Source organism: Arachis ipaensis, chromosome B3 (genome assembly GCF_059453495.1).
Source record: "Arachis ipaensis isolate K30076 ecotype BB chromosome B3, ASM5945349v1, whole genome shotgun sequence".
Taxonomy (NCBI): Eukaryota; Viridiplantae; Streptophyta; class Magnoliopsida; order Fabales; family Fabaceae; genus Arachis; species Arachis ipaensis.
The window spans coordinates 133,111,031-133,129,029 of record NC_142438.1 but is presented as its reverse complement, the minus strand read 5'-3'; positions in this window follow the sequence as shown (position 1 = coordinate 133,129,029).

Genomic DNA, 17,999 nt, shown 5'->3' with positions numbered 1-17,999 from the left:
GAGGGCAGGCCCATATTCTCAAAGACGCTGTCCCATAGCTGCGGGAGAGCCGTACGGGACGCGTGTCCGGGTCGGTTGAGAGGCGCGTAGCCGGGCCGGGTGGAGCTCGGGTCGGGTTGACCCGCGGGAATCCTGGGCTGTAACAGTGCCCCCGACGCACCAGTGATGGTCGTGAGGCGATCGGTGGCGCGTGATGTCCTTGTTCGTGCGTTGTCGCCGAGTCGGCTGACCGTGGGAGAGGCGCGTCTCTTGTGCGCGTGTCTCTTGGTCTGCTGAGGCGTTCGTTCGTTGCTTCATTCTTCGCGCTGAGCATTAAATACTCATAATGAGTTAAAAAACCCCGTGCGCAAAGACCATTTTGCCCCTGTCTCTTTTCGCGCTCCTTGTGGTGGTTTTTAAACAGTTTCTTTCTCTTTTCCTCCTACCCTTGCTATTTTCACCTTCCTCTCTCCCTGATATCCAAAATTTCTTGTTCGAGCCCTCTCGTGCCTCCTTTTTTTCTCAAGTTCCTGCAACCAATTCAGGTAACTCTTGCTTCCTATTCCCTTGTGTTTACGCTATGTTTTACTGCTGCGTAGTTGTTGTTTGCGATTGTTGCATGCTTGGTTTACTTTTGCTGAATGACTTTCCAATGGTGGGGTAGATGAATTAAGGGAGGGGTACCATTCCTGGGTAGGTTTTAGGTGATTTGCGTGATAGGCGTAGCTTTTAACCGTATTTGGCCATGATTTGAGTTTGAAAAGGTGTAGTTTCTGGGTTTTTATGGGCTCCCGACCTCGTAGACTGACGGAGTGGTACCCCGCTGTAGGTATGCCTCGCATTGTCTCCCGGGCTTCTGCATCTGGCGCGGCCTACGACCCGTATGCTTGGGTGACTGACGATATAAAGGAGTCGCCCAACCAAATGGATTTGGAGGAGTTGACCGAGTTCCGGCGAGCCGGCCACTTGTGTGGGGGGACGGACGAGGAGGCCAACTATGAGACCATTGTTCCTACCCCCAACGAGCGTATTTATGAGCTCAACTTCCATTCTCCTCGTGTCCCCGATTGGATTTGGTTTTACAAGTCCATGTTCACACAAGTTGGCGTTCGGATACCGTTCTCCGATTTTCAAATGGCGCTCTTAAACCGGATATCCGTCTCCCCCTCTCAGCTCCATCCGAACAGTTGGGCCTCGATCCGCTGTTTCGAAATGGTTTGCGAGTACCTAGAGCTGCCGGTGTCAGTGGACGTCTTCCTCTTTTACTTCAACCTTACCAACCCTTCCAAGCAGGGGAAGGCGAGGAAAGGATTTCTCTCTTTCCGTTCTGGCCAGGGTAGGAGAATTTTTGGCCTCTTTGAGGACTCCTACCATGGTTTCAAAGACAAGTATTTCAAAGTCCGTCCCGTCAAAGGTCGTCACCCCTTTTGGTTGTCGTTAGAGGGGGAGCGCCTTATCCCGACTTACTGGAGTTTTGGGGCGGGGTCGAATCCCTTCATCAAGGTGACGTACAAGAGGTTGTCGCCTGTAGATAAGCAAATAGCTGACGTACTTTTTGCCATTTTTGAAAAGAACCCCCTGAACCCTCATCTTCTTATGGGTGAACGGGAGGTCGCCAGGAGCTATATCCGTGAGTTGTCTTATTTGCTTGCCTTTGCGTTTATTGTTGTTTTCTTTATCCGATTTAACGACTAATGCGTCTGTTGTTTGCTGTAGTGGAAATGTCTGCCACCGTGACTGGACTTGAGAATTTGATGAAGACCTTCTTTGAAGCGAGTGACGACGAGAATGCCGAAGAAAAGGATGTCGGGAAGTCGGAGGATCCTTCTGGGGAGAAGGATAATCAGGCTGTGCCGTCTCCCCAGGATACCGGCGTGTCGACCAAACAGACTGCAGGGGCCCAGGTTTCTCCTATTCGTGAGGAGGTGCCCGTTGAAGGGCATACGTCCTTTACCCCCCAGCCGGACAGTGACGTGGAGCTCATCCATACTCCCAAGAGGTAGAGGATGTCTTCCAGCCCGGAAGGGGCCCTCACTATAATGGAAAGGAACTTTGATGCTACCAAATTTATTGACTCGCAGCTGATACCCGGGACCGAGGAGCATTTTCATGGGACTGAGCTGTCCGGGCAGGCGAGGTGGATGTACGGGACCTTGCTTCATGGAGCCGTGATAGCTCGAAAGGCTGAATTCGAGTTGTCGGGAATGGAGGCGCTCCGGAGGAAGCTCGAGTCCTCTGTCAGAGCGAACAATGACTTCAAGGTCCAAGTTGAACTGCTCCAGGGCCAGCTGTCCGAGATGGGGGGAAGGCTCAGTGCTTCTGAGGAGAAAGCGTCGTCCGTTGCGGAGAAGTTGAAAGCGTCCGATGAGACCGTGGCTCGGTTGGTCGAGCGTGAGATGACCCTGGAGGGTCAGCTGAATGCCGCTCAGGGTCGGGTCGCCGCTTTGGAGAAAGAGCGGGAACAGGCCGTCTCAGAGGCAAAGACCGCTAAAGCTGAAGCCGCAGAGCTTAAGAAGAAGCTCAAAGTGACCAGGGAGCAAGGGAAGAACGCGATCTCCATGACCGAAGAGGCCCTGAAGGCTCAGCTAAAGATCGCAGCTCCTGACTTCGACACGTCGGCGATTGGCGTTTTCAAGACTATCCAAGACGGAAAGATTGTTGACATGCCGAGGAAGTGAGATCTTGTAACTTGGGATATTTTGTTACGCATTTACTGAACAACTTATTGCTCATTTTTTGTTTTGACTCTTTATGAATTATGCTTATTCAGTCGTTTGGCCGGGTTGCCGTTTACTATATTTGTTGTCGCTATTTCTCTCGGGGGTGGGCTCACGCCCGTTTTTCCGTTTTATGTTTGTTATGGCTTGGATCGCCGTGGTCGTGTTGTCGCCGTCGTTGGCTTTGGTCGTAAGGAAGATGGCCTCCGGGGTGATCAGTCCCGGTCTGCCGTTTTAAGGTGCGCTCGTGTGTGGCACACGTAAGGAAGTGGTAGACAAGTACGAAAATTTTTGATAAGTAGGAGTTAATCGTTAGCTAGGAAAATTAATTAATACGGCGAGTATTTTATAAAATATGAAGGTAAATTACCATGCGAACAGAGCAAGTATTTACTATCTGTTTAGGTTCTCAGGTCGATGAGTTGTCTGGTCATGAGTAGAACCTTTTTAGGTTACCCGCATTCCATGTTCTAGGTACTTCCTTGCCGTCAAGTCTTTCGAGCTTGTAGGCACCTTTCCGAGCACCTCTTTAATCCTGTAGGGACCTTCCCAATTTGCTGCCAGCTTCCCTTCTCCCGGGGTCGGCACACCGACGTCGTTGCATCGTAGGACGAGGTCTCTTTCCTCGAAATCTCTTCTGAGGACTTTAGTGTTGTAACGCATGGCTATTCTTTGTTTTAACGCCATTTCTGATAAGTGAGCCATCTCCCGTGTCTCCTCCACCAGGTCCTTTTCCACCGCTTCGTTCACACCTGCGAGCAGTAGCCGGGGGCTTGGCTCGCCGATTTCGACGGGTATCATCGCGTCGACCCCGTATGTTAGGCGAAAAGGGGTTTCCCCCGTGGCGCTTTGCTCGGTTGTTCGGTAAGACCACAGGACAGAAGCGAGCTCGTCGGCCCATGCTCCTTTCTTGTTGTCTAGGCGCTTCTTTAGGCCAAGTAGGATGACTTTGTTTGCGGCTTCTACTTGCCCATTCGTCTGGGGATGCTCTACCGAGGAGAACCTCTGTTTTATCCCCAAGCCGGTGAGGAATTCCGTGAACTTCTTGTCCGTGAACTGTGTCCCATTATCCGAGATGACAACCTCTGGGATACCGAAACGGGTTATCACCTGCCTCCACATGAACTTCCGGCAGTTGGAGGACGATATTGTGGCCAGTGGTTCAGCCTCTACCCATTTGGTGTAGTAATCAATGGCGACAATGAGGTATTTAACTTGTCCTGGGCCGACTGGGAAAGGTCCCAGGAGGTCAACTCCCCATTGACCAAAAGGTCGAGTGGTCGTCAGTGAACTCAGCTCGGAGGCCGGCGCCTTGTGGAAGTTAGCATTTTGTTGACACTTTATGCACCTTTTAACAAATTCCTTTGAGTCTTTCATCATTGTCGGCCAATAGTACCCGGCTCGGATGAGCTTCCTCGCTAGGGCTTTGCCCCCGATGTGGTGCCCGCAACACCCCTCGTGGACTTCTCTAAGTACATAGTCCGTCTGGTCGGGGTGTAAAAATTTCAGTAGGAGTTGGCTGAGTCCCTTTTTGAACAGTTGTCCTTGTATGATCGCATATCTGGCCGCCTCTCTTCTCAAAGTTTTGGCTGCTTTCTCGTCGTTAGGTAACTTGCCGAGTTCCAGAAAGTTTATGATGGGGTCCAACCACGAGGGGCTTGACTCCGTCAGGTGGAGAGCGACCGTTGGCTCCTTCACCATGTCCTGGATGAGAGACCGGTTACCCGCTCCCGGTTTCGTGCTCGCTAGTTTGGACAAGAGGTCCGCCCGTGTGTTCCTTTCTCTTGGGACGTGTTGGATCGTGACCTCTTGGAACTGACTTGTTATTTCTTTGACCTTTTCCAGGTATTTTTGCATGAGGGGGTCCCGGGCTTGGTAGCTTCCGTTTACTTGGGAGGTGACGACCTGTGAGTCGCTGCATACTTCGACCTTCGTTGCCCCGACTTCACGGGCTAGTATCAGTCCGCTTAAGAGAGCTTCATATTCCGCTTGATTGTTTGACACAGGGAACTCGAACTTGGTCGATTGTTCGTAGATGACTCCTGCCGGGATTTCTAAGATGACCCCCGCTCCCCCGGACGTTTGGTTGGAGGCCCCGTCCACGTGGAGCCTCCACCGTGTGCCCTTTTCCTTGGAGGGGTCACCCGTTACCTCAACCAAGAAGTCAGTCATTGCTTGGGCTTTGATTGCGTGCCGGGGCTCATACTGCAAGTCGTATTGAGAGAGTTCGATGACCCAAGTTATCATCCTACCAGCCAAATCGGGTTTTTGTAGTACTTGACGAATCGCCTGGTCCGTTCTCACGACTATACGGTGACCTTGGAAGTATTGCCTTAACCTTCGGGAGGAAGTTAGGAGTGTCAAAGCCAGCTTTTCTAGTTTGCTGTACCTCAGCTCGGCTCCTTGTAGAGCCCTACTCACGAAGTAGACCGGCTGCTGAGCTTTCCCTTCTTCTCTTACGAGCACCGCCGCAAGCGCTTCCTCTGTTACTGCCAGGTAGAGGTACAGTGATTCTGGGCTTCCCGAGCACCGGGGGCGCTGCCAGGATCTCCTTGAAGTGGTTGAATGCCTCCTCGCACGCCGGGGTCCATTCGAATGCTATTCCCTTTTTCATCAGATTGAAGAAGGGCAGGGCTTTTGCTGCCGATGCACCGAGGAAACGGGATAATGCCGTCAGTCTCCCCGCCAATCGTTGGACATCTTTGATACAACCCGGGCTCTTCATCTGGAGAATCGCTTGGCATTTCTCGGGGTTGGCTTCCACTCCTCTTTGGGTGATCATGAATCCCAGGAACTTTCCTGCCTCCATGGCAAAGGCGCATTTGAGCAGGTTGAGCCTCATGCCGTGTTGCCGGAGGGACGCAAATACGCCTCCCAGGTCACTCAGGAGATTGTCTGGCCGTGTGGTTTTTGCGAGGATGTCATCCACGTAGACTTCCACTGTCTTGCCTATAAGCTCACTGAATATTTTGTTCATCAGTCTCTGGTATGTGGGGCCAGCGTTTTTCAGACCAAATGGCATTACTTTGTAGCAATAGTTCCTCCTGGCGTTATGAACGCCGTTTTTTCCTCGTCGGGTCGGTGCATCGGTATCTGGTTATACCCAGAATAGGCGTCCATGAAGCTCAGATATCGGTATCTCGCCGCTGCGTCGACGAGCGCGTCAATGTTGGGAAGGGGGTAGCAGTCCTTAGGACATGCCTTATTGAGGTCAGAGTAGTCTACACACATTCTCCACCTCCCATTGTGTTTCTTCACCAAAACTACGTTCGACAGCCAGGTCGAGTAGTCCAGTTCCCTAATGAACCCCGTTTCAAGGAGGCTGGCCGCCTGCCTGGCCACCTCCTCTGCCCGTTCTTGTGACATCTTTCTCTTCCTCTGGGCCACTGGCTTGGCTTCTGGTTTGACGGCCAGATGGTGTGACATGAGCTGGGGATCTATCCCTGGCATGTCGGCTGGCGTCCAAGCGAAGAGGTCGGCATTGGCTCTGATCATCTCCATCAGAGGCTCCTTTAATTCATGGGAAGGTTTCTGTTTACGAACGTGAATTTCTCGTCCCCATCACCAACCCTAAATTTTTCCAAATCCCCTTCTGGTTCAGGTCTGGGCTTATCTTCTATCCTGGCGTCTAGGTCGGCGAGGAAAACTCCTGAAGCTTCTTTGGACTTTTTCCTCAGAGAGAGGCTGGCGTGGTCGCAGGCAACCGCTGTTTCCAAGTCTCCTCTGATAGATCCTACGGATCCGTCATCAGCAACAAACTTCATCACGAGCAGCTTCGTACTAATGGCAGCCCCCAGGTCGTTGATGGTTTTCCTCCCCAAGATAACGTTATAAGCTGTGGAATCCGGTAAGATTACGAAATCTGCCATGACTGTTCTTCGTCTCTGCCCTTGACCCACGGAGGTCGGGAGCGAGATGATTCCATCCGGCTTGATGAAGTGGTCTCCCAGTCCTACCACACCGTGCTGGTGGGTCGCTAGGTCGGCGTCTCTCAATCCCAGGGCATCGAAAACGTTTCTAAACATGATGTTTGAGTCTGCCCCCGTTGTAAATCATGTTGCTTGTATGCGAAGTTTGTATTCGTAGGTTTTGATGAATGACAAACCAACAAAAGACAAACCAACAAACAACTTGAATGAACAAGCATGTTGAAAGATCAACCAACATTCAACGTTGAGGAATGAAGAGTTGAAAGCAACACAACAACAACAAGAAACTCAAGTCCACAACATTTTAAGACAAGTATAGTGTCTTAGGACTTAGGTAACTTCTTGTTAAGAACCAATTGCTAAATCTCTCAACACACACTCACAAAATGTTTTGATGCACATCTTGCAATTCGATGCTAGCCAAATGGTTTAAAAACTTGTTTTCAAAGGTACAAAAGCATAGGAATTGACTCCAACAAGTTTGAGATCAATCCTAAGTATTTTGAAGTGATTTTAAGCCATTCTTTAAGGTTTGCATCGATGCACACTCATCTTGCATCGATGCAAAGCATGCAACGACTTGTTGCATCGATGCAAAGATCTTTGCATCGATGCAACCTAGCTGAAAATTCAAATTTCAGCTTCAAAGACACATTTGCATCGATGCAAAGTGTTATGCATCGATGCAAATGATTCAAAAACATAAAAAACGGCTAGTTTTAACAAAATGGCTCCATCCCATTAACTCCCCAACGTTTCTAAGGTTTGGGGAGTCTATAAATAGATGGATTAAAGCCTTATTTCATATAAGTGAGTATTTGCAAACTATCTTGTTCATATTCTTTCATTCTACACATTTTTAAGGTGTTATAATACACAATTTGAGAGAGCAATATCAATTGGTTCAATAGTGCTAAACTTGTAATCATACACTCTTCTAGAGAGTACTCATTTCATCTCAACAATTCTTTGAGAATTGTTTTCTTGTAACACTTTGTAAATTGGAGTGTGATCTCCAAGGTTGAGTCAAGAGTTATAAACACTATAGTCGGTGAGGATACCAAAGAAGTATACTAAGTACTCAAGGCAAATCTTAGAGAAGGTATCTCTAAGTGGAGTGGGTTAGTATACGAGTGGTGATCATATACCGTGAGGTGTTAGAAACTAAGGACTCGGATTGTAAAAGGTTTTGCGCGAGCACCTTGAAGCTTGGCAATAGTGGAACTTCTCAATAGCGATTGAGAAAGAAAGTGGACGTAGGACAAGGATTGTGCCGAACCACTCTAAATAGCGTTTGCATCTCTCTAAACTCATCTCTTCTATATTATTGTCTTTTACCTTTGAGCAAATAAATTGTGATCGAAAAGTAGCTTCGTAAGTACTTAAGAAATAGCTTAAGTCCGATTGGTGAAAAGCTTGATCAATTTATTTGAGTTGGTATCTATTGGAAAGTAAAAGCTCCTTATAAATGCTTAGCAATTGAGTTAAGCTCTTGGAAAAATACTAGTACAATAACACTTTTGTATATTGTCTTTAACTTTCGCAAAAAGATTCATTGTTGTTGCAATATTCAATTCACCCCCCCTCTTGAGTAATTGTGCATAGGTTCTACAATTGGTATCAGAGCTTAACCCTTTGAAAGACTTAACCGTTTAAGGGAAAAGATCATGGCAAGCACAAGCTTTAACAACAACAACACTAGTGAAGGTAACTCAACCGCTAGACCTCCTCTTTTTAGCGGAACAAATTACTCTTATTGGAAAAATAAGATGAGAATTTGGATCCGTTCTCAAGATGTGAGAATTTGGAAAGTGATTGAGAATGGAAATGACATTCCAACAAAGACAACAAGCGCTAAAGAAGGAGAAGTCTCCGTCTTAAAGCAAGTACCGAAAAGAGAAGATGAATATAGTGACGATGATTGGAAGAAAGTGGCAATGAATGATAAAGCCATCAACTTCATTCATTGTGCACTTAACGAGCATGATTATATGAAGATCTCTACATGTGAAACCGCTAAAGAGATTTGGGATAAACTCCAAATCACTTACGAAGGAACCGACCACGTTAAAGAATCAAAGGTATTTATGTTGGTTCATGAATGGGAAAATTTTAAAATGAAAGATGAAGAGAGCATTGAAGAAGCTCTTGAAAGACTCTCCAAGATCTTCAACAACCTAAGCATGCTTGGCACAAAATACAATGATAAACAAATTGTGACCAAGGTGCTTACAAGCCTTACACCAAAATGGAACTCCAAAGTGAACGCCATTGTGGAAGGAAGGCTCTATGATCAACTTACATTTGATCAACTACGAGGAAATCTTCTCACCTATGAAATGACTATGCTAAATAGACAAAAAGGCGAAGAAAGCAAGAAGAAAAGTCTCGCCCTTAAAACAACATCACTACAAGAAGAGAGTGATGATAATGAAGAAGAAGGAGATGAAGAATTTGCACTCTTATTAAAAAGATTCAATAAGTTTGCAATGAAGAAAAACTTCAAGAGCAAAACAAAGGTACCAAAATGCTATGAGTGTGGAGAAGTTGGACACATTAAACCCAATTGTCCAAAACTTCAAAAGGAGGACAAAAACAAGAAATTTAAGAAGAAGGAGAAAGCATACATATCATGGGAGAACGAGGATGAATCCGACTCCGATGACGACGAGGTTGCAAATCTTTGCTTAATGGCAAGCGAAGAAAAGGTTAGTAATGACAACTCCACTTCTTTTAATTTACAAGATGAATATGATGCCTTACTTGAGGTGTACACAAAACTTACCCAAGATTATTCTCTCCTAAAGAAAAAGAATATGGATCTTTTAAAACAAAATGAGATGTTGAAAAACGAGAATATCAATCTTGGAAAAGATAAGTGTAGCACAAGTAGTGATCCATACAAATCTTGTAAAATGCATGAAAATGAAATTACAAATCTTAAGAACACTTTAGCTAAGTTCAATGAATCTTCAAAGAACTTAGATAAAATGTTGAAAAACCAAAAGCATGTTCATAATAAGGAAGGTTTAGGTTTTGAAAAAGGAAAATTTAAAAATACTAAAACTCCTATTAGGCAACCGCAAGCCCAAAAGGCAAGCATGCCTAAAAGGAATGAAGCCTTTAAACATCCTCCTCAACATGCTTCATTTAGAAATTATAATCACAATGCATATAGATCAAAAGATGTTGCATTTAGGAAACAACCTAGGCAACCATTTAGAAACATGCATAGGATGCATAATCCAAATGTCATATGTCATTATTGTAATAAAGTAGGTCATATAGCACCCGTATGCTTTACTAGAATTAAACATATAAACTTTCGTAGTCTAGATACGAGATTGGCACCTTATGGGCATTATGCTCATACTAACCATCAAGGACCCAAATTCACTTGGGTACCTAAATCCCAATTTTAATTGTTTTGTAGGTACGTGTTGGAGCTAAGGATACAAATTGGTATGTTGATAGTGGATGCTCCAAACACATGACCGGCGATGAATCAAAGTTCACCGCAATAGAGCCTACAAATGGAGGAAACGTGATCTATGGAGACAACAACACCGGCAAAGTAATCGGCGTTAAAAAAAAAAAAAGATTTTGATGAAAATGTAGAAAACTTTGATTCACTAAATTTGAATGGTGAAGACAAAGAAAAAGATTTAAATGAAGCCTCTACAAGCTCAACAAAGGATAGTGTTCAAGTTGAAGAAATTGAACCATCACACGCACAAATAAATGCACTTCCAAAGGACTGGCGTACTTCAAAGGATCATCCTCTAGACAACGTCATTGGTAATGTTTCGAAAGGGGTAACAACTCGATCCACTTTTAGAAATTTATTTGCATATAGTGCTTTTGTTTCTCAAATTGAACCATCTACCATTGAGTCCGCAATTGATGATGAACATTGGGCTATGGCAATGCAAGAGGAGCTTAACCAATTCAAACGAAATGACGTTTGGGAATTGGTGCCTAAACCAAGTAATCAAACAATTGTAGGAACAAAATGGGTTTTTAGAAATAAACTCGATGAAAATGGTACAATTGTTAGAAACAAAGCTAGATTGGTAGCTAAAGGTTATAATCAAGAGGAAGGCATTGATTATGACGAAACTTATGCTCCCGTAGCTAGATTAGAAGCTATTAGGATGTTACTTGCTTTTGCATCCTCTTATAACTTCAAACTTTATCAAATGGATGTTAAGAGTGCCTTTCTTAATGGTTTCATTCAAGAAGAAGTATATGTTGAACAACCTCCCGGTTTTGAGGATTATGAAAATCCTAATCATGTTTTTAAACTCAAGAAAGCTCTTTATGGTCTTAAACAAGCTCCAAGAGCTTGGTATGAACGTTTGAGCAAGTTTTTAATAGAAAAGGGTTTTAGAAGAGGGAAGGTTGATACAACTTTATTTATCATGATTGAAAACAAAAATATCCTTTTGGTACAAGTTTACGTCGATGACATAATATTTGGTTCAACTAACGAATCACTTTGCAAGTTTTTCTCAAACCTCATGCAAAGTGAATTTGAAATGTCCATGATGGGCGAACTCAACTTCTTCCTTGGTCTTCAAATCAAACAAGGAAAAGAAGGAACTTTCGTTGGCCAAACCAAATATTGCAAGGAATTGCTCAAAAGATTTGGAATGGACAATGCTAAGGCAATGGACACACCAATGAGCACTACTTGCTACCTTGACAAAGATGAACAAGGTAAAAACATAGATGTAAAGAAGTATAGAGGCATGATAGGATCATTGCTTTATCTAACGGCAAGTAGGCCAGATATCATGTTTAGTGTATGCATGTGTGCGAGATACCAAGCTAATCCTAAGGAATCTCACTTAAGTGCGGTGAAAAGGATTATGAAGTATCTCATAGGAACATTAAATGTTGGTTTGTGGTATCCGAAAGGATCCACTTGTGATTTGATTGGTTATTCCGATTCTGATTTTGCCGGTTGCAAATTGGATAGAAAAAGCACTAGCGGCACTTGTCACTTGCTAGGAAACTCTCTTGTTTCATGGCATAGTAAGAAACAAGTAAGTGTAGCCTTATCTACCGCCGAAGCCGAGTATGTAGCCGCCGGTAGTTGTTGCGCCCAAATTTTATGGATGAAACAACAACTTGTGGACTATGGACTCATGCTTGATCACATTCCTATCAAATGTGATAATACTAGTGCAATAAATTTAACCAAGAATCCGGTTCAACATTCAAGAACCAAGCATATTGAGATTAGACATCACTTCATAAGAGACCATGTTGAAAAGGGTGATGTGGTTATTGAATTTGTCGAAACTAGTAAACAACTAGCGGACATCTTCACTAAACCTTTATGTAAAGAAAGTTTTTTTAACATCCGAAATGAACTTGGTATCTTGGATTCTAATCTAATATGATTTGTTTGAATTCATTGTATTTATATTGCTATTTTTGTATCTCTTACTAACTTAAGCATTGGAGATATCCAATTAGCCATTGTTTTGTAGGTTTATGAGTTGATGAATGAGTGATTAATCTTGAGGTAGATTGAAGTATTTGAAGATTATAAACAATGGAGGATCAACAAATTGAAGATTTTTTTTAACATCAAGTCATTTTTTATTGCTTTATGTTTATTTGATTATATGAATTGTTAAACTAACTCATAGTAAGCTAAGGATTTCTTTTATGGTTTAAATACTTTGATATGTTCTTCATAATTTTGTTTAATGATTAATGCTTGTATGCTTATTTGGTGAATAACTCAAAATAGGCTTGGTACCCCTATTTTAAATTAATGTGCATGCTTTAATATATTTCACTTCTTTAGGGGGAATTATGCATGCTTGTTATATATATAAAAAGAGGAAATCAAATTCTTTTTGAAAGGGGGAATATCTCATCCTTGAAATTAATAGAGAAATTGAACTTAAAAAAATTCATTGTTTTATGCATGCTTCTATGACACATTTCAAACTCCTTTCTTTTTGATAATGTCAAAAGGGGGAAGAGAAGTTTGAGGATATTTGAATTTTTGAACTTTTAAAAAAAAAGAAGTTTAAGGATTTGAAAAGAAGAAATAAGTTTGCGAAACAATGATTTCAAAAAGACTTCCGCTAAGCAAAAACTTTTGATATCTAAATTGTTTTCTTTGATAAACGCCCTTTAAGGGAACAAATGCACATATTTATGGGGAACTCCTGCAAAATTTTTTGTGAAGTCTTCTCCAAAGCTTTCTATAAAACAAAGTGCATTATTGTTGCTTTCAAAATCTTTTATAAATGCATATCCTCAAAATTGGTTTGTCATTATCAAAAAGGGGGAAATTGTAAATCATGTTGCTTGTATGCGAAGTTTGTATTCGTAGGTTTTGATGAATGACAAACCAACAAAAGACAAACCAACAAACAACTTGAATGAACAAGCATGTTGAAAGATCAACCAACATTCAACGTTGAGGAATGAAGAGTTGAAAGCAACACAACAACAACAAGAAACTCAAATCCACAACATTTTAAGACAAGTATAGTGTCTTAGGACTTAGGTAACTTCTTGTTAAGAACCAATTGCTAAATCTCTCAACACACACTCACAAAATGTTTTGATGCACATCTTGCAATTCGATGCTAGCCAAATGGTTTAAAAACTTGTTTTCAAAGGTACAAAAGCATAGGAATTGACTCCAACAAGTTTGAGATCAATCCTAAGTATTTTGAAGTGATTTTAAGCCATTCTTTAAGGTTTGCATCGATGCAAAGATCTTTGCATCGATGCAACCTAGCTGAAAATTCAAATTTCAGCTTCAAAGACACATTTGCATCGATGCAAAGTGTTATGCATCGATGCAAATGATTCAAAAACATAAAAAACGGCTAGTTTTAACAAAACGGCTCCATCCCATTAACTCCCCAACGTTTCTAAGGTTTGGGGAGTCTATAAATAGATGGATTAAAGCCTTATTTCATATAAGTGAGTATTTGCAAACTATCTTGTTCATATTCTTTCATTCTACACATTTTTAAGGTGTTATAATACACAATTTGAGAGAGCAATATCAATTGGTTCAATAGTGCTAAACTTATAATCATACACTCTTCTAGAGAGTACTCATTTCATCTCAACAATTCTTTGAGAATTGTTTTCTTGTAACACTTTGTAAATTGGAGTGTGATCTCCAAGGTTGAGTCAAGAGTTATAAACACTATAGTCGGTGAGGATACCAAAGAAGTATACTAAGTACTCAAGGCAAATCTTAGAGAAGGTATCTCTAAGTGGAGTGGGTTAGTATACGAGTGGTGATCATATACCGTGAGGTGTTAGAAACTAAGGACTCGGATTGTAAAAGGTTTTGCGCGAGCACCTTGAAGCTTGGCAATAGTGGAACTTCTCAATAGCGATTGAGAAAGAAAGTGGACGTAGGACAAGGATTGTGCCGAACCACTCTAAATAGCGTTTGCATCTCTCTAAACTCATCTCTTCTATATTATTGTCTTTTACCTTTGAGCAAATAAATTGTGATCGAAAAGTAGCTTCGTAAGTACTTAAGAAATAGCTTAAGTCCGATTGGTGAAAAGCTTGATCAATTTATTTGAGTTGGTGTCTATTGGAAAGTAAAAGCTCCTTATAAATGCTTAGCAATTGAGTTAAGCTCTTGGAAAAATACTAGTACAATAACACTTTTGTATATTGTCTTTAACTTTCGCAAAAAGATTCATTGTTGTTGCAATACTCAATTCACCCCCCCCTCTTGAGTAATTGTGCATAGGTTCTACACCCGTATCTACCAGGATTCGCTTGACGAGGCTTGTTCCGATCCTGGCCGTAATGACCATGGGTGGGCTTTCTGGCGCCTCGTCGAACCATTGGTCTTCTGGGCCGAAGGAGATGGATGGGAGACCCCGGGAACGTCTAGCAGACGAGGAGGAGACCGTTAGGACCTTGGCGTCCTTTTTTTGTGCCGATTTTGACCTTGGGGCGGTATTCCTGGCCGTTACTACGTTTACCACCGTGAGGCCGTGGTCGTCGCCCTCTGGTTCTTGGTGTCGCCTTGTTGACCGGGACCTGTCCTCGCCATCGTGGTCCCGATTACGTCTCCTTGGCTCCCTTATAAGGTGTGAGAAGTCGGCTAGTTTTCCATCCCTGATTGCTTGTTCCAGGGCGTCCTTTAGGTCGAAGTAGTCTTGGGTCTTGTGCCCGTAACCCTTGTGATAGTCGCAGTAGAGGTTCTTGTTTCTCCCCGTTCTGTCCTTCAGAGGTCGGGGCCTCGATAGTATCCCCTTTTCTGCAATCTGTTGGTAAACTTCGGTGATCGTCGCCGTAAGGGGGGTATAGTTAGTGAACTTCCCGACTCTGGGGACAGGTTTGGGCGTTTTGCCTGGACCGCCGTCCCTGGCGTGTTCCTTTGGCCTCTCTCTGCTTTCGTAGTGCCGGGTTTGGTTGTACGCGGGTTGCCATTTATTGGCAGCCACGACCCGGCTAACTTCCTCATCGTTGATGTACTCTTTGGCCACGCACTGGATCTCTTGCATTGTCCAGACGGGCTTTGTGGTAAGATGTTTCCTAAAGTCCTCATTCGAGAGGCCATTCGTAAGACACAAACTTGCCACCGAGTCCGTCAAGCCGTCAATTTCGAGGCACTCGTCGTTGAAGCGATCCAAGTATTTCCTGGTCGGCTCCTCGGCTCTCTGGGTCACCCCCAGCAAATTGATCGGGTGCTTAGCTTTGACGATCCTGGTTGTGAACTGAGCTAGGAAAGCATGGCTGATGTCGGAGAATTGGGTCACCGAGCCCTCCGGGAGGTTATTGAACCACCATATTGTTGGGCCGGCCAAGGTGACCGGGAAGGCGCGACATCTTACCTCGTCACCTACTCCTTCCAAGTTCATCCTGGTCAAAGGCTGTTAAGTGTTCCAGGGGATCTTGTGTTCCATCATACTTCATGTCTGTTGGCTTGTCAAAGTGTTTTGGCAGCCGGACCTCGAGTACGGAACGGTGGAAAGGGGTCGCTCCTATTATCACGGGTCCCTGGGTAGTTCTTCTCAGCTCGACGTTCTCCCGACGCGCGTCCTCGTCGCCCTTGTTCGATGCGCATCGCCTCTCGCGTCTGGCGTAGATGATGGGGTCTCGACTCCTTCTTCTGGCGCGTCCCCGTCCCCCTGTGCTTTCTGACTCATACTGGGGGCTGGGTGTGCGCCTTGAGCGGCTCCTCGAGCGGGAACTGGTGGGGCTTTGCTCCAGAGTGCGTTGGTCGTGTTCCCTGTCTGCTAGTCTGCGTTCCAAGTCTTGCATCCTGTGGCGTAGCTCTTGCATTATCCTGGCGTGGTTGTCGCCAGTCCCTCCGAAGGGGCGTCTTTCGTGAGTTTGCGTTGTGTCCCTTGGAGGCGACCTCTGTTGTTGTCGAGTTTCCGTCGAAACGGCGCCTCCTCCGGGTACGGGGGGCGCGGCCTCGCAGCCTATCCCAGTTTGGACTAGCACGAAGTCCATGGACGCCCACAGACGGCACCAATGTTCGGTAGATCGGTTACCGGACGGTTCGGGTCAGGATTCGAAATGATGGAAGGGGCTCGTCTGGTCACGGTCTTCCGGTCCAGGAGGTGCGAGGTCCCGGGTACTTCGCGTGGAAGAGAGGGGGGTGCCACCTGCAAAGACACTCCGACGCTCTTGTCAGACAATGTGCAGGCGGAAAAGGGGTGATGTAGAAAATGTGACGTACCTTAGGGGAAGAGCCAGTCTTCCCCTTATATACATGTCAGTAGTGGGCCCCTCTGGAGGGCAGGCCCATATTCTCAAAGACGCTGTCCCATAGCTGCGGGAGAGCCGTACGAGACGCGTGTCCGGGTCGGTTGAGAGGCGCGTAGCCGGGTCGGGTGGAGCTCGGGTCGGGTTGACCCGCGGGAATCCTGGGCCGTAACAATAATTTAGTTGAAAGTTCTAATTCGTCGATTTACATAAATTAAAGAAAACGTAACTAAATCTCATTTAAGATATTTTGTAATATTTTAACTAATTTATTTTATATATGTAATTTATCTTTAAAATAATGATAATTTAATGATTAAATAATATATAAAAAATTTTTTATTTTCTTTTCTTATAAAAGCATTTAATTAGTTTTGTGACAATTATAAAATGGTGGGTTCGAATGGATTCTCTTTAATTTTTTAAAATTATTTTGTTAAATATAATCTCTTATTATATATTTTTTAAGTGAAACAAAAAAATATGTAAAAAATATTAAATAATAAAAAATTATATTTAACAAAATAATTTAAAAAAAGGATCTATTCTCGTTACTCTAAACCCTCCTAAAATAAGATTTAAAGACATATGATGTATTTGATTTGGCACTTGAATCATGAAAAATAGGTTCAAGTCTTTTGAATACTTCAATTTTTATTTGGTTACTTATTTTTTCTCTAAAAACATGTGATTTGGTAAAGTTAAAAGTTTTAGGCTTTTAGCTATTGCATTTACTTATTATCGTTGGACTATTAGTTAAGAATTTATTTTTACCAACCTTATTATATATATATATATATATATATATATATATATATATATATATATATATATATATATATTGACAAAAGACACAAGAAACAGTCTCTTTTAAAAATTATTGATTCTGTTAAAAAGGATAAACTAAATAAAAAATTAACAATAAAGTGATAAGAGAGTTATAAATAATACAAAATTGTAGTCTAAAATAATACTAAATAAAAAAGTATCAAGAGTATTAAAAGAAAAATATGATTTAAAAAGAGTATTGAAAAATACAAAACTAACGTTTTTAAAAGTTGTTTCAATTTATATTTTTCAATCATTTTTTATTTAAAAGTAATTTTTAGTAGTATAATTTAAATAATATTTATTTTACTATAATTCATTTTAATATAAAATTACTAAATGTAAATCATATTAACACTAACTTACTTTTTATCAAAATCAAATTTAGAAAATCAATTTAATACAAATTTAGGACTATTAAAATGGACTAAACTCATCGAGTCAACTTATTTACTCATTTAAACAGGCAAAATTTATCTCTAAAATTAAACTCATTAAAATTTCAGGTTAGTCGGGCTGAGCCCCGAGTAGTCCAAAAAAAAAAAGTCTTAAACAGTAGCCTGTTTATTTTTTCATAAAAAAATAATAATTTTGGCTAATATTTCTCCTGATCCAATCCAAAATCGCGACCTATCAATTAAAAAAAATATTTGTTTAAGGCTTTTGACTTAAAAGTAAAATTTTTTGCTAGAATATTTTTCAAAAAATAAAATAATAGAATAAACAGACAAACCGGTTTAATTCATCGAGCTGGTCATAAAGGGTCCAAGTTGAAAATTTTTGACTCATAAATAAAACGGATTTGAGTAGGTCGGTC